Genomic DNA, 22,679 nt, shown 5'->3' with positions numbered 1-22,679 from the left:
CTTCCGGGGCCAACAGTCTCCATTCCCATCACAGTCCCATTCCCATGCCTCAGGCAGCTCCTTCACCTTAAGTCCCCAATTCTGTCCCGCATCCTCGGGAGGGCATGTGCTCGTCTCTATGCATACACGTATGTATAAGCGCGTACATCAAATGCACCATCACATATGTGTCTGTCGGGGAGAACCTTTGAGCTCCACAGCGGCTGGAAACACATGGCGTCGCCATCCCGACCAACTCTCCTTGTAATGTCTCAGAGACTCCCTTCCAGCCAGCCACACACTCTTCCGAGCTATATCCAACTCCATCAGGCTGCTTTAGGTCGCTACAGTTTGCCTCCTAGTCATTCTTAACCCTTCTCTCCTTCACCCCTTCCTTCTCCTCAAGACGGGTAAAACCTCGACACCTTTGCATGTTGATCCTTCTCCTCTTCCTCTGAGCCCGACCGGAAGAGACCGTCGACTAAAATCTCTAAGCAGATGTGATCTCCTCATGGGTCATGAAGGGGACACGTCTCTCCGACGTGTGTCGCACGGTTTTCCTCCGTATTTTGTTTTATTTCATTTCTCCCAACGCTCGTTGGAACTCGCTTTGCTTCTGCAAAGACGCCGCTGGAGCTTCAGGGATCTCTCGCTTCTTGAGTATGTGAATTTATTTTTTTTGTTTCAACTCCCCTCTTTCGTTTGTGGGATGCACTCTGGGATTTTGTCTAGTTTCAGAAGCGCGTCACAAACTGTCGTAATGGACCGAGGAAAAATTAGGGATGGAAGTAATCGACTGCGAAACGTTCAATCCAGTTTTATGGTAGGCATGAGAAACGTAATTATTTGGAATTTAATTATGAAAATCAAACTTGATGGCCAAGTTTGTTGCAGTTAATTTAATAAAACTCTTTGGCATAACTATATGAGGACTGAGATTTTAAAATGATTACTCGTAACTGAGAGCGGATAATGTGTAAGCACGGATTATAATAATAATATTTTGTTTCAATTTTAGCTGTACAAGTACATCAAATTATTCTAAAGAAAACTATTAAGCTACGTAGTTGAATAGAAATTTATTTTACTGTTGCAATAGTTTTATAAAGTCAAAATTTCTCTTGAATCAGTATAGCAGAATTTACGGGACAGCAATATCATTGTCTATGCCAAAAATACGTATCCCCATATAGCTTAAATGTTGATGCATTGACAGAAGGCCATGCAGGTCATTTTTGTCGCGTAACAGGGTTGCTCAGACGCAGGGCAGAGGTACCCGGACATAAAATTTACTCCGTCCCTTCCATTAGAAGCAGGACTTACGCAGATTTTGTTTAAGAGAGTTACAGTAAATTAAAGGGAGTGATTTTACAAAAATCCGTAGCACCAAACTTAAGTGAAAAACAAACAATTATTGATGGTCATATTCTGGTTAATTGTACCTTCAATGTGGACCAATTTTATAGCATTTATAATGCATATAATATTCTGTATTAGTATATATAATTTTAAATTATTATTATTTAAATAATGTAGTACTTTAATACTAACAAAGATATAGTTAACCGAAATATGTCCATAATGATGTACAAGCTTGAGCCTATGTTGTAATCAAGTATTCATTAAAACTCTGTCTTATCTATATAATTATGAGGTTCACCAAATTGAAATGAAATATGCAGTATCTTTTATATTTTGTTCTCATATAGCAGGGTCCAAAGCTGTCATAACCCAGTAAAATTACCTCTTATGTGCTCGAAAGTTCCGTTGGAAGTAGAGGAAATCTCAAATCGATCTGTGGTTACAGGATGAATACTAAAGGTCTCACAAGAAGAAATAACTTGAAATTCAGGAAAATATTATGCTCATAGAAAGTTCTATTTACTGTTTATTTACTTCTCGTTTTTCATATCAGTTCAATTTTTTGGTGACATTTGGTGGTGTGTCACGGGAAAAATATTTTTAATTAATTGCAAAAGAGAACGAATATCGTACCTGTCAAGATAGGATTGATTCGTCTATTGGGTTGCTCTTCAGTCTCGTATTTTATTGAGGGATCGTAATAGATTTTATACTGGCATTTAGGTAAGCGGCTCAAATCATCATTTCTTGGCAGCTCGATGATATGCAAGAGGTTCCGGGGGGGATTTTTATCAAATCCGTGATGAGTGAAGGCTTATCTGGTTCCCTGTGGGCAAATAGGCTATCATGGAAGTCCGACAGACAAAGTAAACAAACTTTGACGTCCGCTGCCATGTGCTGTCCTTGCGTTGCATCACACGTCATGACCTCCACCATCCCGTGTCATCTCTGTCCCCACAGGGCACAGATCCTCCCTCCCCGTCTAATATTACGTTACTTCGACCCCTTTAAACCTCCCTCCTACTTTTTCCTGGTTTTATGTCATGACTGGAGGGACAGGGAGTCGTTAATGTCGTATTTACGATGGATCATCCGCGCTACCTAGAGTCTGAATACACAAAACAACTTATTGATACCATTTTTTAAGCGTTACTTCTGAGTTCTTTCTTTCTGACGTCACGCGCACTGCAAACCCTTTCTCAAGGTCATATTTTTCCGGGCCTTTCTCCCCTTAAGACGTCTGCCATGGAACGTATATGTCAGACCCTTATCTAAAAGGATTTGTGAAAGGGCATATGAAACAATGCAGAATGGAGAGATTTTTTGAAAAATCTTTCCCAGGATAATAAGAACTTTGATTGACTCAATTCTTTGATTCATGGGCCGTTGTGAACGTAATTCGGCACTGATAATAGTCTCAAGCCTCTCAGTATTGATAATTGCCAGATGTCTCTCACTTGATTGTTCATTGTAACGCAAACTGATTAAACGTAAAATTATACATTTTTAAATTGCAGCCATCAGTTTGAGCCGAAGAGGAGTAAATTGGTGATAGATATCACTAACATTAAACCAGCGGAAGACTCAAGTCCATAAAATCTTTCCTTATTGAAATAAATGTTCTCAGGCTAAATTTCATAAAATAAATTTGGTTGAAAAAATTGAATAATTTCACAGTAAATTGCAATCCAATAATAAAGATTATGACGCAGAGCTATCCTAATATCCAATTTAGCCAATGAGCCGTGAAACACTGTACTGCTAAAATATTTATGCTTTAACTTTTCCGTGAACTATTTCCCTGATTCTTAACGCGCAAATTTACTTTTTAAAAAATTGCAGCACATAAGTGGGAAGGAGGAACAAATAGGTGGTTATAAAGGGGATTACTTAATGCTATCCAAGTGTGAAGAATCTGTACATCTGATTTTTAACAGGGTTCTCTCAAGGCTTCGGTACATTCTGCATTTTGGATGATAACACACGCTATTTCGTGCAGTCATATTTTCAGCTGGAATAGTTTATAATACACCTGAATCCTTTGTTTAAATAACAGGAATGTTTTGTGATAACCTTTAGTAGTTGTCATACCACGCGCATTCGCTGCCAGAGGTGCATGAGTACCTGAGCCTTCCCTTAAGGTGCCTTTGAACTTGATTACTGCCTCATATTGTGAAATATGGCGTGCGTACTAACAGCTTTTAGTGTAACTTAGGATTATTGCATCTTTTTTTTTATCATGATCGGGTAAACGTCGATGACGTCAATCGCTGTGAGAACTTGCATAAATATACAATCAGGCTCCTATTTTCGACCACGTACCGAGCAAATATTTTTGGTGCAACGGATTTCTCAGTATCACGTGATTTCACGCGCACGGATGGTCAAAAGTATTTCTAAAATATTTAAAGCTCTGCCAAAATATGGAGAGATTCTGCCAATTAATGCTTCACCGTAGCCACAGATGAAGTATATTATGTATATTTTAATTGTTCATTATTATAATTGTTAAATTGTGTTTAATGCTTTCATTATATATATATATATATATATATATATAGATATATATATATATATATATATATATATATATATATATATATATATATATATATATATATATATATATAACGATTGTCCGGAAAAACTCATACGAGCGGCACAATAATGGGCTGACACAACATAACACAAATAGAAAAGAATAGACACATATAAAAGAACACTCACACGGTAAATTGTTCGAGCTTTCGGCCCTCTCAGGGGCCTTCTTCAAGAGAGACTGAAAATATGCTATGGATCAGGAGAGGGGAAAGAGTTATGGGCGTGGAGGGGAGGTGTGGAGGGGAGGTGTGGAGGGGAGGTGTGGAGGGGAGGTGTGGAGGGGAGGTGTGGAGGGGAGGTGTGGAGGGGAGGTGTGGAGGGGAGGTGTGGAGGGAATGCTGGGAGGAAAATTAAATATGGCGGTTAAGGGTGGGAATTTTAAAGGAACGGAAGGATAGAATGTAGGCGGATTCACGAGTTCTCACCTCTATGTTGGTAGCTGAATCAGGTAGGGATTCTAGGATGCTGAGGGAAAAACACTGGTCGAATGAAAGGTTGTGGGAATTGGCGTGTGAAGGGATAGGAAGAGATGAGAGTGAGGCAGAATTACAGGAGTACCGGTGATTATTCATTCGGATGGATAAGGGGGTAATGCATTCACCTATGTAGAAGGAAGTGCAGTGTTTGCATGATAAAAGATAAATAATATTTTTTGAGAGGCAATTAGCGTGGGAACGAGGTGGGGGGGCTATGAGGGGACGTAGGGAGAGGGGAGTAGGCATAATAAGAGGACAGGTTTTACATCGGGGGCGGTTGCAAGTTGGGGAAATATTGGGAAATTTGTCACGGGGGGGCGCCAAAGGGTTGGTGGATCTCAGAAGGTTTTTGAGATTGGCGGGTCGTCTGTATGCGATAGATGGGCATTGGGGTAGTAAGGATGAGGTCGCGTCATTGTCATGTAAAATTGGAAACAGTTCTTTAAGGAGGGTTTTCAGTCTGTGTGATCCGGGGTAATAGGTGGTGCAAAGGTTGAGTCCTGCGTCAGATGTGGGCTTGTTATTGTGTGGTGTGTGTGGTCGGGTGGAACGGTGGATTTTATTTCGTAGCAACTTTTCTGGGTAACCGCGTTTGAGGAGTGCAAGGTGTAGATTGGCAAGGTATTTGTTGAGAGTGGCTGTGGTGTTGCAAATTCGGTGTCCGCGGATAGAGAGAGAGTTAGGAATCGAGCGTTTCGTGTGTTGAGGATGACAGCTTGTGTGGTGTAGGTATTGCTGATGGTTAGTGGCTTTGATGTGTACTGAAGTAGTGAATTTGTTGTTTTGAAGTGAGATGTCTGTGTCAAGAAAGGTGATGGTGGAGTCTGAAATGGAAGAGGTGAATTTAACCGTGAAAGATGAATTTAAGGCGGATAAGAAGTTGTTGAGAGAGTCAGAGCCATGTGTCCAGAGAATAAAAATATCGTCTATGTAGCGGACCCAGAAAAGAGGTTGAAGGGGTTGCTGTGACAGGAAGGTCTCTTCGAGATGGCCCATGAAGAGATTGGCGTATGATGGTGCCATCCTCGTTCCCATCGCTGTGCCTTTTGTCTGTAGGTAAAAACAATTTTGGAAAGTGAATGCATTTTTTGTTAGGACGAAAGTGGCAAGATTGAGGAGAAATTCCGTTGAGGGGCGCTGGGGTAGGGGGCGCAGAGAAAGATAATGCCGGAGGGAGGATAAACCTTCTGCATGGGGAATAGAAGTGTAAAGTGAGGTAACGTCGATGGTGGCCATAAGTAGGTTGGGTGTGGAGGGAATAGAGACGGAATTTAGACGGTCGAGGAAGTGGTACGTGTCTTTCGTGAAGGAGGGCAAGGAGAGTACAAGTGGTTGTAGGTGGTGGTCAAGGAATGCGGAGATTCTTTCGGTGGGAGAATTGTAACTGGAAACTATAGGACGACAGGGGATGTTGGGTTTGTGTATTTTTGGGAGGAGATAAAACTGGGGTGTTCTGGGGTTTGGGGGTGAAAGTAGGGATATGTCTTGGGAGGTTAGGCCTTCTTCTGGTCCGGAGTGGAGGAGAAAAGACCGAATTTCGGTTTGGAAAGTTTGTGTTGGGTTTTTGGTTAGAGTGGTATAGGTGGATGTATCGTTCAGGTGAGCGAGGGCTTTGGAAATATAATCATTGGTGTTTAGAATTACAACAGAGGAGCCTTTATCGGCGGAGGTAACAACGATGTTAGGATTGGACTGTAGGGTTTTTAGGGCATGACGTTCGTTCATGGAGAGGTTATTTTTCGGTCTGAGATGTTTTCTGAAGGATTGATTGGAAACTTTTTCGATGAGAAGACGTATGAAAATCTCGACAGGATGGTTACTAGGAAGGGGTTTTGGCTCATGAGTTGAAGCCGGGCGGAATTTGTCAAGTGCGGGATTGGTTTTTAGGTTACTGAAAGGTTTACTTTGTGATTTCCAGAAGGCGCGCCATCGAAGGTTTCGGCAGAAATTGAGGGTATCAGTGAGTATGTTTATGTGGTTTATTTTTGGTGTAGGGGAGAAGGATAGGCCTTTGCTAAGAACGGATATTTCATTGTCTGAAAGGCTGGTGTTTGAAAGGTTTACAATGTCATGGGCATTGTCGGAGGGAGGGGGGGTGTTGGGATTGTTCGGTGGTGGCTGGCGTTTTGGAAAAACCGGAGGGCCTTTGGGAGGAGGGGGAAGGTTGTAAATGCTGCGGAGGTCAGGCTTATATTGAAAGAGTGGGGGTGGTTGAGGAGGAGGTGGCGGGAAAGGGTGAGAGTGTGGAATTTTGAGACCAACTCGGAAGTAGGAAATATACAAGTTGGACAGCTTCTGTTCTTTTATATGTGTCTATTCTTTTCTATTTGTGTTATGTTGTGTCAGCCCATTATATATATATATATATATATATATATATATATATATATATATATATATATAATTTCTATATTATGTTTATAGCAAACATGTAAGTGCTCATTAGGCATGGCAAAGTAACCAATGTCTTTAGGATTTCGTTGAGTTTCCGGCCGCACATGCATCAGAGTGGATACTGAGATGATTTTCAATGATTACAATCTAGGTTATTGATTTTGGTGGTGGAAATAATTTGAGAAATATGTAATGATTCTCATTTACATGAATTTACTTTGAAAGAATATGAAATCCAGGTCGAATGCCGTTGTATCATTATTGAAAACTCAGCTCAATCCATTTCTTTAAAGATTAAATATAAACCAATTATCCAACTAACAATATATACTCAACGGCGGGAGTGATTTAAGCAGTCAACACTCTCTGAGAATAAATTAAGGTCTCTTAGCCACCATTACGGTTTATGAATTACTGATCGTTAAGCTGTTACGAATCGAGACTTGATCCTGAAATCGTCACGTTACCTGGCGATGGTATTCAGTATTTTCCTCCGTCGCAGCGAGACTTGAATTGTGTTGTGGCGCTTTTTCGCAAAGGCCAAACTGCTCATTCAGTCTCGTCGTAAAAAACGAGACAAGTCACCTTGCCAGTTCACCCGTGTGGTTAGTTCCTTAGCACGGGGAGTAAATATATTGGTCCGGAAGGTCAAGGTTACTACTCGAGAACGACGCAATTAACGGGGTGAAAGGACAGCGGAATGAATAGCGTGGGGTATCAGGTAGCGAGGAGGCGAGGATTCAAGACGAAAAGAATCATATTACTTCGGTACCATCTAATTTAGGGCATATAATTGGGGCCATAATGAGCGAGAACACAATTACAGCTACTTTGTGTACATTGCATATGGATTTCTTCTAATATGGATCTATGCCAGTGTGTGCATATGTGTGTATAAACATACACAGTACTGTGTATGTATATACACATATATTCACATACGTATGTCTGTATATAATATTATATATATGCACGCACAACATACATACACATACACACCCCTATGTGTGTGTATATATATATATATTTTATATATATATATATATATATATATATATATATATATATATATATATATATATATATATATATATATATATATATATATATATATATATATATATATATATATATATATATATATATATATATATATATACACACACACGAGGGTCATCCGGAAAGTAGTACCCGTTCGTGCCGCATGAAGTGCTGACGACGCGAGTAGCCGCTGGACGAGGTCAGATAGCTTCAGTGGCTTGTCTGCCTTCTCTGAGCCAAGTTGCGTGACGCTAGCATTGCCTGTGTTGTTTCTGTGATTGTTTACAATGTTTAAAAAAATTGAGAACGCCGCCAGTTGTGAAGTGAGGGCAGTGATTAAATTCCTCAATGCAAGAAACGTTCGCCCATGTGATATTCATCGCCAATTAAAGGAGGTGTATGGAGACAATGTAATGGACGAGTCGTCTGTTCGGCGGTGGTGTCGCAACTTCAACATGGGGAGGGGGAACACACACGACGATGAGCGTTCGGGGAGACCGTCTGTCATTACAGACCAACTGGTGAGCTAAGTTGACGAATTCGTGAGGAACGATCGGCGCGTCACAATTGATGACATCTGTGAGCATTTTCCCAATGTTTCTCGAACAATTGTTCATGAAATTGTTAAACACCATCTGCATTATGCAAAAATTTGTGCAAGATGGGTCCCTCGCGTATCTCAATGAGCTGGCGGCGAAGGACTATGCAGCAGGAATACAGAAACTTGTCACACGTTATGACAAATGCCTTAATTTGCTTGGAGATTATGTTGAGAAGTAGTTTAAAGTATCCTCTTTCAAATAAAATTTTTTATGTTTGTTAATATTTACTTTTGTGTCTTTATTTCACGAACGGGTACTACTTTCCGGATGACCTCGTAGTAGTAGTATATATACGATGATTAATAATATTTTTGGTCGCACAACCATCTTTAGTGGAAGGTGGGAGAAAGCCGAGGAAGTGGAGGGAGGAAGGTGGGAGAGGGGTAAAAGGGATTTCAGAATGAAAGAGGAAGAATTTGAATATAGATTGAAAATCATATAAATATTATTAAAACGTAGATACAAATGAAAAGAACGCTCGCATACTTATGCATATCTCGAATACTAATGCAATAGTCAATATCAGAGCATGCATGTAAAAATAAATGAAAAACAATATTTTGTGGAATATAATGCTTTCTTTATATAATGGTCAACTTCCACTCTTGGTCATAATGACATTACCTCTAACCTAATGGATTGAAAGCATGACCGGGAAAATATCATGGTAGAAAGATAAGCCATTAGAATTGCATGATTTTGAGGCCCTTTGTTATTTCCACTTATCACGTATTTCATCACCTAATAAGGGGTTTCTTTCTCATTCGCTATCCCCTTTTCCAATTATTTACTCCTTCGATTGCTTTTCCCCGTATTGTGACTCTAACGAAAGGTAAAATGAAATAAAGGAGGGCTACTAGAAATATTCCATGAATTTTCCCGGTTTTGAGTGCTTAAAGTAATTAATATACTTGATTGCCGCCAGGTAGGAACAATGAGGGGTCCGGGCAATTTTGAATACCAGTCAATTACATCCGTAAAAATGATTTTTTTTAAATAAAGATATTGAGAGATGTGGATGTGTAATGAATATTTTAAGTTTGGGTTATGTAAATTGCATTTGTAATTTTTGCGATTGCATTCAAGTACATAATTCCAGTGTGGATTGAAACCCAGAATTGAAATTTTATATTGGCAAATGCATATTTTATGCGCGGAAATACCAATCAACAATGGCTTCCTTGTGTGTGTTTTCGCGGGGAAATGTTATAAAGAGTTGTATTCAGTCATTTAAAAATGTTATGTGGACTTTATGTATTACATTTTAATATATATATATATATATATATATATATATATATATATCTAAGGATTACATTATATATATATGTATATATACACACACATATATGCATGTATATGTATTATATATACACACACACACATACATATATATATATATATTTCATTACTTCTATATCTTCAGAGGAAGACGGATTGTTTCCGTCGAAATATCAAGAAAATACGTGTGAGTGTTCTCTTTTTTTGTGTTTCTATATTATGTGTTACTGTGTATTGTACTATTCGGCACTTCCGTGTTACGTCTATGAAAGCATATATAGTATATATATATATATATATATATATATATATATATATATATATATATATATATATATATTCCACTAATCAAATTCCATCTATGAGGAATACATGAAGATTTAGAATCATGCCGAAAGTTGCACCTGATGGGTATCCACACATACATCTCACTGTTTTTTAATAGCCAATCGCCGGTGAGGCATTTCCATGGGACACGGGAGCGGCCACCGATGGTACGGCCTCCTTTTGTCGAGCCGTAATGGTGCTTCTTTTTTTTAATGAGAACGCATTCCATGTTGGCGTGACAGCGAAAAACTGGAACGGCAGAGATGATTGATGATTAAGAGTGGATGGGAAAAGGGATTGCATGCATTATATCCAACGTGGAGGGTATAATGGGCGTTCGAGAGAGAACGTGACTGAGTGGTGTGGTGGGTGTGTACGAGGTGAAAATGAATACGGGAGTATTAAGGGAATTTTGATGAATAAACTTATCATTATAATAATATGTGCCAATCTAAATATGAATATGATATAAGAATGAGCTTAAGACCTGACCATGGTGTTATATTCAGTCGCATGACCTTTAGTAGCAGGTCTGTACACCAAAAGACGTTTGCCAAAATATATACCTATTATTTACAAAACCATATATATATATTTTTATCTGTACAGGTATACATATACACATACATAAATATACTGAACATAGCAACTATTTGCATGTTTTTTAATGCCGAATTGTGAGTGCTTTTTTTGTGTTTCTAAGTTGTATTCACCATTGCCTCGTCTGTAAGTGACATCTTTCGTGTGCGTATGTAAAATACACGCACACCGTATTTTATACTACATACTTTTCAGAAGACGTCTTCTAGGGGTATAATTTTATGTTCTATGTGGTCACGAATAGCATACAATATAAATCTATGGTTAATACTTATATTTGAAAAGTATACCCGTATAAAATTAATTGTATAATTTTAAGACTATCTAAATTTGCGACCCCTTTGGAATGTTTCAAGACCTATATCATCAAAATAAAATATCAAAATCCGTTTGTCGTTAAATTGTCGCCACTAAACTGTAACTAAACAAAAATAATTAATTAATACATTAACCCATTAAGTAATTGAGTCCAAATTCTGTCTATCTATGCAATTCACTAATGGATTTTCTTGGTTGACTTAAGGGTACAATAGGTATTGCATTTAGTGAACAAGACCATTTACTACGATTAATGTTGCTGAGATTGCTTTCGTTGAGGGAGAAAAATCCAGTAAGACAGTCAAGCGGACAATGAATCTCTCTTTTAACAGAAGAGATAACGGTTTCGAATCCCTCTTTATCCTTCATTTCTGTCCTAACACTGGTGATTCAATCGAAAGGGAAAACCTAGTAATATACCTAGTATTCTGGTATGTCATGGGCAATAGCAAAATGGTGCCATTAATATAGGATCGTATCTTGCAATTAATTAAGGCGCTATAAATTTACACCTCGGCTTAATTACATTAGCGACGCAAAAACATCACTTCACATACAACTTAACGTATTAACAATTTACTAAATCAAATAAATAGGTTAATAATAATGAATTGTAAATATAATGATAATTATAAATAGGTCACAATTATGCTGAAGACTGTTTTATCGAGTGTTTTTTAGCTAAAGAATTATTTTAGAAGGAGAAAATAAAATATTGCGAGTTATATTTTTAGTAAAAAGAGTTTGCAATAGCATTTGGAAAAACCACTCCACCATTGTGTTATTTGAATCATCTCTAAAAGAAACGGAGCGCCATGAGAAAAAGATGGATTTGGAATGAGCTCTCACAGAAATATGGAAAAACGAAAAGTATCAAGCTAATGGTCGATTGTCATCAAGGTCTAACCAGATCCATAAACTCATCAGATGATATCCACTATCCAAACTTGGAAATTGGAATAGATGGAAAGGCCGATTAATATTTTTTTGGAGATCAATCAATGAGAGTCATCAACGTGAAGTGTGTTTTGATGTGCGAATATAGGTATAGCTAATGGGTCGTGCTAATCACTACGAAGAGTGAAATCGCAAATTACACCTAAGGGGTTCGGCTCTCCACGCGCTAGCATTTGTGGCTTCCAAGATGTATATTATACCAAAAAATCACTGGAATTTTATTCAAGATACCGATGCGTCGCAAAAGAAATTGCGCCTGGAATATTAATCCAGTGTCACCATAACCTCATGGCCCACGACTTTCCCTGGTTTTTACGATATTCATATAGAAAAACTTGCACAAAAATCACGAATACCCTGAAAAATAATCGAGTATGTGGTTGGAGCTCAGCTAACAGACGAATTGCTTTCATATCGTACAGTTTGATTGTAGTTTAAAGCACAAGATATTGACTTCTGAGAAAATAAAACATTATTTTTTAAGGATGATAGAGAGAGTTTAAAATAAATATATAATGTGTCAAGTTCATTACCCCACACGTGAGTTGTCCTATTTTCAGAAACATGGTTGAAGAAAAATAACTTTTCAATTGACATGAAACAACGTATTATCTTAATTACTGTAAGATTGATTTGTTTGTTCCTGAGAAATACTAAGAGCAAATAACGTCACCACTTTCTACTAATTAATTGCCCCAAACACAATTCCTTTCATAAAATACCTACTTTACCATATATTTCAAACCCAACATTTTACGAACTGCTTCCATGTGCTAAATGAGGGAATGATATTATTTACTGGCACATTATCTACTTTAGAGAAAAGCAGATTTTTTTACTGATAAACAAATGAAATTTAAATCTACTCAATGTACCGACAAGGGTCGAATTTCCTCACCGTCGCCGCTGATGCTTACGTGCGACAAGAAATTGTCAACAATTTAGGCAGGTAAATATGAATTTGAGTTCTTCCTTGAAAGCCCTTTGAGTTCACGGCCGTTGTAAAAACGAATAATATGTTAAACGGCGAATTAAATATTTGAAATTACTTCACTGAAAAAGTCTCTTACTGCACTGCAAGAGAAACGTTCATCCTACAAATTTTCTACATGCAAACATCCTCAGAAGCCATTTGAGCCTGAAATCTCAGCCTAAGTCTACAATCCAGAATAAAAACTCTGTCGTCAGAAAAGACGGGACGGGAATACAACACATTGTAATATATGTATTTGCTCAATTGTTTCTAAAATAACATTTCTTGAATTTTGATTCGGAAGAATATTTCTTCAAAATTTACGATGGTGTATCGAAATAAGTAATAATTTTAAAATTATAAAATATCTCTTTTATGAGTCGAGGAATCATTTATTTTTTCAACCTATTTATATTCAGTTTTACCTTATTGGATTCAAAAGGACATAGATATTTCCTCATCCAGTAACAGCAGGAAAAAAATAACAATGCAAAAAAGTTAATTTATTTGCAACATGGTACATGTGATGCTGCTTCCAATTATGTGTATTTACCAGAAAAAAAATCCATAATTTAGAAATCGGAAAACGATAATGTGACAACGGCAGTTTTGTGATTTTGGTTTGAACCAAACGGTTCTTTTCTTATATTTAGTATTATATTTATTACATTTCTAACATGATTCTTGCTAACGAAGCTTTTTTGGTTCTACAGCCTTTATTACGCACACAAATTCGGAGCCACACGTAAAAAGACAAACTTCGCGGGGAAAAACGTTTCCTGTGACCTTCAAACTTGAGTTTTATTTTCAACTTTTGCGGTCGATTAAAAAATATGGAATGATATCCCAAAACAGGCACAGCATGTGATGGGGTTAAGATTAACATTTTATTTTTTTCGTGAATTTACTGTTAAAATCCAATCCTTTTAAGGAAAGGGTCCATTCTAAAGTTAAAATTAATACCTTGAATACTTAACATTATTTATTTTAAAATAAAATAAAAGTTAAAATGAAGAGAATCATGCATCATATTGCCAGGATGTGCAAGTGGATAGTGTAAACCCTAACTACCGTACCTTGATTTTGGGAAATGGTTACACGTATTCCATTATTAATTATTGTCATGTCTGATTCCTTTCCGATATTATTTAACTTCCTCCTGTCACCCACCCCAAATAATTGAATAAATCATGACATTTTTGAAAAGTGAAGCTGAATTTTAGAAGTGAAAGTTTTAATATTGATTAATATACCTTGATTACACTTTTCTAGTACTCTCGTTAGAGTTCACATATTATGTTTCCACGAAGTCTATCATTGACGCATGTTTAAATCTCGTGTTCTCGACGTAGGTCGTGAGCAGGCGCTTACGCTCACATACTTTCTGGCTAAGTAAGAATGGAGATGCACTAATTTCGTTGATGTCCCAACATGACACAGAAATAGCTAGATGAGAAAAAGGTTACCAGATTTTCAGCGAGAGTGATTTAACAATTTTCAACCGTGCTGTTGTTCTGTAATACACTTAGTGGTCTCCCACGCATTGATGCCCCTGTATCAGTGGATCTTTAGAACGGAACTCCACACAGAGACATACTTCTGCGCTTTCCTACCATGAAATGATGTAGTCGTAGTCGCAGAGTATTTGAACAATCACATGAATCTTACCTTAATAATACACAGCTTATTCATATTCGGGAGTACAAAACAATGTACAATTAATGCAACTTCAGGATCTATCATAAACGATGCAATTCCTGCTAAAATATGCATGCATTTTCTCTATGATACATCTAAATCTACTTAATACTCCGCCAGCCACCGCAAAGGCGTGTGGCGGGGGGTGTTAGGACACCACTCGTTGTTAAGAAAGAAAAAAAAACGCATACAAAAGCCACAAATATATGCAACCCACAAACAAAACATGGTCTACATCCATGCAAACACCTTTTCACCCCACACCCATTGAATCAAACTAACACCTAACATACACATGCACCTACAAATGACCTGATATATTTGCCATGTTTAATTTTGTTCCGACTGGTACAATAATTTTTTTAAATATTTCTTAAGTGTCTTTGATTTTTTACTATTATGAATTCTGACTGTTCTGGGAAAGAAAGAGTATTTGTGTCTATCTGTACTGGAGTCTATCTCCCTTATTTTATTTTTGTGGTCTGATATATCTAAGTAGTGAGGGGCCATTATAATTCCTTTAGTGTCATCGTTAAACTCGTCCGTTCTGAACCTTTTTAAAGGTCTAAACCTCGCTAGTTTTTTTCGTACTTCAAGTGGCTCCCAGCCTAAATCCCCTAAGAGACCTGTCACACTTGTGTTCTCATTATAACAATTTTTAACGAATCTGGATAATTTTCCCTGAACTTTATCTAACATTTTTTGCCAAGGATACCAAATACTTTCGGCATATTCCAAATGAGGTCTAGCTAAAGCAAAATAACACTTCTCTTTAACTTTCTAGCTGAGTTTCTTCAAAGCGGATATTGTCCTGATATGTGCTCCCCATAAAAGGCGTGGTGTTAGAACTACCACCAAAAATAAATGACAGCGGTGGGATTCGAACCCACGCCTCAGAAGAGACTGGTGCCTAAAACCAGCGCCTTAGACCGCTCGGCCACGCTGCCAATAATAGCTTGTGATATATTTTCCTTTGTCTCTCAATTCATTAATGATGGATAAATCCATCAATGATTCGCTATGAATCTATCTTAAAACATTGTATTATACAGGTATTAGAGACTTAATAATGAATCAGCATTATCTGTATACATGAAAATGATCATAATGAAAACTAGCGTATTGCGAGTTTACAAGAAAACAATAAAACCTCCAAATTCTCTGAAACGAAGATTGATTTGATTAAAGGAAGCGGAGTTGGGGTGGGGTGGAAGGTGGGGTGGGGAATTTACATTTTCTGGATGGTAGGGCAAGTTTATTTTTTTTTAATCTTTCTTAAATTTATGAAAAATTTTTCAATGAGCTTAAAGACGCTATAAATAATGCTAATTCGGCTTTGTTCGTATTTAGTTTGAGAATTGTAAACCTTTATCGAATTCCCCACCATCATTTTGTTTCAATGGATAATTTCCAATCTTAGATCCTTAAGTAGCAGTACTGATAAAATCCTAATATTTTCTACGCGGGGTGTTTTTCTTATGGGGAAAATATGTGACTACTGACTGGAAGTCCCAGGTTCGATTCCAAGGCAAGCCTCTCTGGGCACCAGCAGCTCTACCCAAGTTATTTGATTTTTCAGGCACCAGATCTTTCTGGAAAACCATAACCGGCACAGGGAAGGAACTGGCCCCCCTACCCTTATGTGCGAATATCACACGCCGTCGGGCTTAGTACTGGGTGAAGTCTACCATCACCTACCAAACCAACCTTCGGGTTGATTACTCTATTTATGGTTTATATATATATATATATACACACACGAGGGTCATCCGGAAAGTAGTACCCGTTCATGCCGCATGAAGTGCTGACGACGCGAGTAGCCGCTGAACGAGGTCAGATAGCTTCAGTGGCTTGTCTGCCTTCTCTGAGCCAAGTTGCGTGACGTTAGCATTGCCTGTGTTGTTTCTGTGATTGTTTACAATGTTTAAAAAAATTGAGAACGCCGCCAGTTGTGAAGTGAGGGCAGTGATTAAATTCCTCAATGCAAGAAACGTTCGCCCATGTGATATTCATCGCCAATTAAAGGAGGTGTATGGAGACAATATAATGGACGAGTCGTCTGTTCGGCGGTGGTGTCGCAACTTCAACATGGGGAGGGGGAACACACACGACGATGAGCGTTCGGGGAGACCGTCTGTCATTACAGACCAACTGGTGAGCTCAGTTGACGAATTCGTGAGGAACGATCGGCGCGTCACAATTGATGACATCTGTGAGCATTTTCCCAATGTTTCTCGAACAATTGTTCATGAAATTGTTAAACACCATCTGCATTATGCAAAAATTTGTGCAAGATGGGTCCCTCGCGTATCTCAATGAGCTGGCGGCGAAGGACTATGCAGCAGGAATACAGAAACTTGTCACACGTTATGACAAATGCCTTAATTTGCTTGGAGATTATGTTGAGAAGTAGTTTAAAGTATCCTCTTTCAAATAAAATTTTTTATGTTTGTTAATATTTACTTTTGTGTCTTTATTTCACGAACGGGTACTACTTTCCGGATGACCCTCGTAGTATGTCATCCATATGAGGTGGAGCATATTAAAAAGAGAGAAAAAGTTCAATGAAAGGCAGCAAAATATGTACTTGGAAGGTTCAAAATAACAGGTTGTTGGAAATTTTGGATAAACTGAAATGGAAGAGTTTGAAAAATAGAAGAAAAAGGAGTAGAATAGATTTATTCAATTGCTAAAAATGACGAAGCGTGGGAAGATTAATGGAAAAATTAAAGTAAAGCAGCCACTGGCTGATAAACTTTATTGGTCAGTGATTATTAAATTATTGAACTTATTAAAAATATTATTCTGTACGTGATGTGAATGGCGTGGGGAGTTGTACGGCAAAAGTGAATGATGTATTAATGGTGCGTGATTTTGAACGGTATATGAAGTTCAAGAGTGCGTGATTATGGATGGAGTGCGGCGATGGACCGTGCGTTCTATGTATGGTGTGAACCTAACCCATGCGTGATGGTAAATGATATTGGGTTCTTAAGGCCAAATCGGGTATTGTTTCCAACTTCATTACATTATTAATATAGGATGACGATTGATGAAGCGGGATATTTCTGTAGTGTCTACAAAGTAAATGCAAAAGATTTAAACTAGAATTTTTAAGTGATATTTATATATTTCCAACAATAGTCATTTTAAGTGAATTTAACGGTCAAATGCCCTTTCGATGTTTGTCACAGAAGGCCATTGAAGGACAATCGCAACCGGAAGGCGAGCATTACCATGTAAATGATTGAGAGATCTTCAGTATGGCGGAGGACATTCAATTTTATCTCTGGCATAGTAGATAGAATTATTACAAACCCAAATGAAAGCGGCAGATTAAACCGCCAGGACAAATAAAGGAAATAAACACGAATTCCGTTAGAATTTTATAATCGATAACCGTCCCCCCCCCGCAAAAAACGTAATTGCCACAGAACCAAGGATAGGTACCGCACACATCGCAGTACGAAATAAAAGGTATTTCCATCTGCAAAACCCATTATGATCACCACATTTGCGCGAAATTGCACAAATAAAGACTGCTGTCTCAACACTCGTCCTTTTTTTTCGGCACCGAGCTTGTTGTAGGCATTAACCCCGACTCCCTGCACAGGCCAAAACAAAAAGGCTCATTATTTAAATGCTCTGAGTGGTGTCAATAAACTCCAAAGGAAGACATAACGACGCATACGTAACATTTTTGCGAGTAACGGCTTAAGCTTTATCACAAATATGGTTGCGTTATCCGTACGACGACCGTGCGGTGCTTTCAAGTAATGATCTAACTCACACAGAGTGAGCACACGCTCCCGTAGGCACCGGGTCTGGACTGATCGCCCCCTTCCACTTTTTATTGTTTTATCCCGGGAGAGACCATTACATTTGTTGATTGGGCAGAATATCCCTGAAATAAATGCCGAGCCATCATCGACATTGGTGCGCCATTAGACCCCCTCACGCGGAAATCGCATACTATCGAGTAATCCCTGCGGAGCGGATGGGGAATGAATGGACGGCGAACGAGGAGACCGAAATTTCTCAGTGAAAGGAAACAGGGGAGAGGGGGAAGGGGACTGTTTGAATTCATTAATTAAAGCGTCAAACGCACGCAATCCCCATCCGCGGAAGGAAAATAAATGCCGCGCCGATCGGAAAATGGGTTATTAGAGTTGGGACGGGAATACTCGCAATGAACAATGGAAGAGGGTGTCGTCATTCGAATGGGATCGATTCGATGGGTCCATCGGTGGAATTGTGATGAACAAAGAGTAAGCAGGGAAAGAATTTTTATTCTTGGATTCGGACATCAAGGAGAAGTCCGAAGATAACCGATATCCCCTTATAAAAAAAATATTTTGCATTGAAAGAAATACGTTTTATATTAAAGGTCATGTGAACTTATTATTGAGCAAAAGTTTTTTTTTTTGGTGAATTAACTGATAACGTGTCAAGTTATCGTGAATTTATATCCAGTAAACCGTTTGGTTAAAAACAATTACGGAAAGATAAATTAACTAGTCAATAATTTTTAGAAAAAACTTATGGTTTAGCTTGACTATTAATTTTTAACGCTTTACCGCAAACTCGAATAATATAATTATGAGAAGATGTGGTGGTTCATGGAGTGGACTGCTTAAAGACTGAGTGGAAGGCCCGGGTTAATTTCTAGGCTGTGCTTCCGGCCATTCGCATCTTTGCCAAAGCTGGAAAACAGGAGCATATTTTGAAAGGTAATTTAGGCTATCGAAAATTTCACCCTCCGTATACATGTAGGGCATAGTACTTGGTGATCCCTACCTGTGAAACGTATCAAACTGAGTTTTGGGTTTGCTGTAGAGGCAATTATAATATGATTGCGTTTGATTTGTTTGCATGATTTTCAAAAGGACGAATGCCAAACGACGTTATCTCGTAAATAGTGATTTTGAAGAAATGTGATTGATTATGGAGCGATTGCGAATATGAGATAGCACGCAGTAGTGTAAAATGAGACGTGGTCACACGGTCCTCTTTTTTGCTAACGCGAATAAGTAGGCCGAAGTAATTGATGCAATGACCCATATTTTTCGAATAGTTTATCTTTAAGAGTGAACTCGTAACTCTTTTACAGTAGGTTCTATGTAAGTGTACAAGTGTAGCCCTTTTTTTCAAATTTGGGTAAAAATTAATGAATTATAATTGAATGGACAAGTAAGATATCAACCTTGGAGACATTATAATTGATATCTGAAAAACCAAATATTATATCTTCGAAAAAAAAACCCTAAAAGATTCATCAGAAAAATATGTGGTCATTTATGAAAGTAATGCCCATGATTTCATTGTGACGCGACTGTCCATGGCAGCGCGGTAAAACCGGTCAGAAAATGTAGTTGGTCTAGTCTACCATTTCAACCCAGCCGGTTTAATCCGAGCGGTCTGAGTGGAAAGACGTGCCTCTACGTAAAGTGTGTCTTACGACTTCATTACACGGCGCGATGGAGAGTTGCGTTGCTTGGGAGATGGGCATGACAATGCCGCCAGCCACACGTCTTTCAGCGTTACCAAATTTCTGGCCCGGAGAACCCCTCCCCCCTTACAGCCCCCTTACAATTCCGACTTGGCTCCGTGTGACTTTTTTTTGTTTCCCCGACAGAAGAGAGAGAGAAAGGAAAGCATTGTGAGACCGTGGAAAACACCCAAAAGCATGTCACAACTTTCCTGGGAGACATTTCTATTAAGGAGTTTCAGGGTGCCTTCCAGGCATGGTAGACACATCTCCGCAAGTGTATTGATGAAGGAGGAGAGTATTTTGAAGAATTTCAAGCATTTGTACAAGAACGATCAATGAATCTATTTTTCCCAGAGATTGCGCATTACTTTTACGATGGTCCCTGTAGTACATGAATGGAGTTATTTTATAGCTGGCAATATATTTCGGGAAACACCAATATAAGTTGCTTTTATGTCCATGGTATTTTGGAATTAATAATTTAGGTAAATATATGTACACTATTCCAGTTTGAGAATATAAAAAACACATGCTAAAATATGGGCTTGGTGGCATGTGCTTATCATAATATTTGTGACAAAATATAGATCGTGGAAACCACATGTATCAGCATGGCAGCAATCAATGGCGCAATCAATTTCCACTTGATCAAGCCAGGAACAATAATCATTTTGCGTCATAAAAATCATAATGATGGGAGATATTCACAACCTATAGCCATTTTTCATTTCTTAGTTGTATGACAGAAGAAACTCTACATTTATTGTCAGGTGATCGGATGGAAAGTATGAAAGGAAATGTAGTGGCACTTAGAAAATGTAAGGAAACGATTGCTGTACACGAGCTCATTTACGGTATTTCATTCGTTCATTTATCAAATCTATAAAATCCAGTCTTCCCTTCTAACAAATCCCTTCTAAAAGTTCCTTTCTTTTCATTGAATAATAATTTCTTAATTTATTTTAGTTCTTTTTGAGTTCCAAAAGTCGTTTGACTATTAGCGAGAATTTGTTCTCGAAAAATTAGATTTCTCATAAAACAATAACTCGTCCCACTCCAGTCAAAGTTCCTTCCATCTTCATTGACGCTATCATATTTTTCGAAACTCTTTCATGTCTCAATATAGATTTGCGTTTCTTTTTGCACGAAATGGATGGAATCGCTGTCAATGTTCGATGAAATTGAGTTTTTAATCTCAATTTTGTCAGTTGTTTTCCATTTTTCAAATGTGGAAACAGGGTTTATTATCTGTTGGGTTTTTTTTCTTGCCTATTGTGTCACGTGTCAATGTTCAATAACCAATCTTGGCTTAATTTGAATTATTTCATGGAGTCACTTTATTTTATGTGGAAATGTTTTCCCAATGCGTTTCATACATTTTTCCCATCAAATACGCTCGAATCCGTGTGGTTTATTGTAAGGTAATGATACACCCATTGTATCATTACCTTATAATATGAATTCGGGTATGACGTAACCAAATCGAATTTGGGTACGTCATACCAAAATTCGACGTTCTCATTAGCTACGCGTGACATTTTTAGTACTCGTATCAAGTGAAATATGGCAAGATATATGGGTATCTGGGAAAAAGGAAATAGAGATTTTCTTTTAAAACCCGTAGAAATGTGTCGTATCTGAGGCATAACATTTCTTCGCTGAGTTAAAGTATGTTGAAGCCGATTTAACTTTTTCCACTTTCGCCTCTGCGGTTGACGTGAATTTCGAGCACACCCTCCCACTTATATCGTCAACTCGTCTTCACACGCGGCTTGGAAATTAGATGCGGAAAAACCAAAACTACTCGAGGAAACTTGGTCCTCTGCGAAATTTCTTCGTCTCGCAAACATCTCCCTCGGGCGGGGCAGACATTTCCCCCTCACACTTTCGCCCATCTTGTACTCATGATCTGAGTAATTCGCTCGCCGGGGCAAAGTGGCTAAAATTAGGGAAATCCCTGCCAAAATCGTGAGAGTGAAAGTTGGTTTTCAGGATTCATATCCACTGCAGTAATAAGTTGAATTCCCGGGGGAAATGACGCGGCGTTTCTCGCCAATTTCTCAAATCACAACTGGCTGCACGCAGTAGTCTTTATTAGGAAGTTGCGGTGATGACATCTTCACGCAAAAAAACAAGGAAAGATGAAATAAAGAAGAACGCCGTGACGTAGGCAGAACAATGAAAAAGTGATAACAGATTTAAAATACCAAAACGATTTAGAACCCAGAGTTTATTAATATTTACTTTCTTTCGTAGCGGTGAGTCACATTAACTATCTACTTGCTAAGATTTAAATAACTTTTATGCATGCTTAAATGACATACTTTTTATAAACATAAATACATAGATATATTTTAAAATGAAATTTTACATAAACAAATATTTATTCAAATTGTCATGAAGAGATTATGTAGCTCTTTTTCTCTCATTTTTTAACAATTGAAATATATTTTCCAAAGGTTTTGTAAATAAATTTAAATTAAATATTCCCACCAAATTCAGCGACAATATTTTTTTTATTCCATTTCGTCTGTAATTGCATTTCATAGTAAAAGAAATAAGGCTACGCACGTCGCCAA

The 22,679-nt window shown here is 38.0% G+C and overlaps 1 protein-coding gene and 1 non-coding gene across 3 annotated transcripts in view; one reads left to right on the top strand and one right to left on the bottom strand.

Moving 5' to 3' along the window:
• LOC139696779 (uncharacterized) overlaps positions 1 to 22,679 on the top strand; it is a 285,713-nt gene that overhangs the window by 101,682 nt on the left and 161,352 nt on the right. The gene's annotated exons all lie outside the window — the stretch shown is intronic.
• TRNAL-UAG (transfer RNA leucine (anticodon UAG)) lies at positions 15,475 to 15,556 on the bottom strand. Its single transcript has one exon. It is a non-coding gene; the product is annotated as a tRNA-Leu (tRNA).

Source organism: Hetaerina americana, unplaced genomic scaffold (genome assembly GCF_022747635.1).
Source record: "Hetaerina americana unplaced genomic scaffold, ioHetAmer1.1.p SCAF_7, whole genome shotgun sequence".
NCBI classification, from domain to species: domain Eukaryota; kingdom Metazoa; phylum Arthropoda; class Insecta; order Odonata; family Calopterygidae; genus Hetaerina; species Hetaerina americana.
Note: the sequence above shows the minus strand (reverse complement) of the source record. Positions and strands in the feature narration are given on the sequence as shown.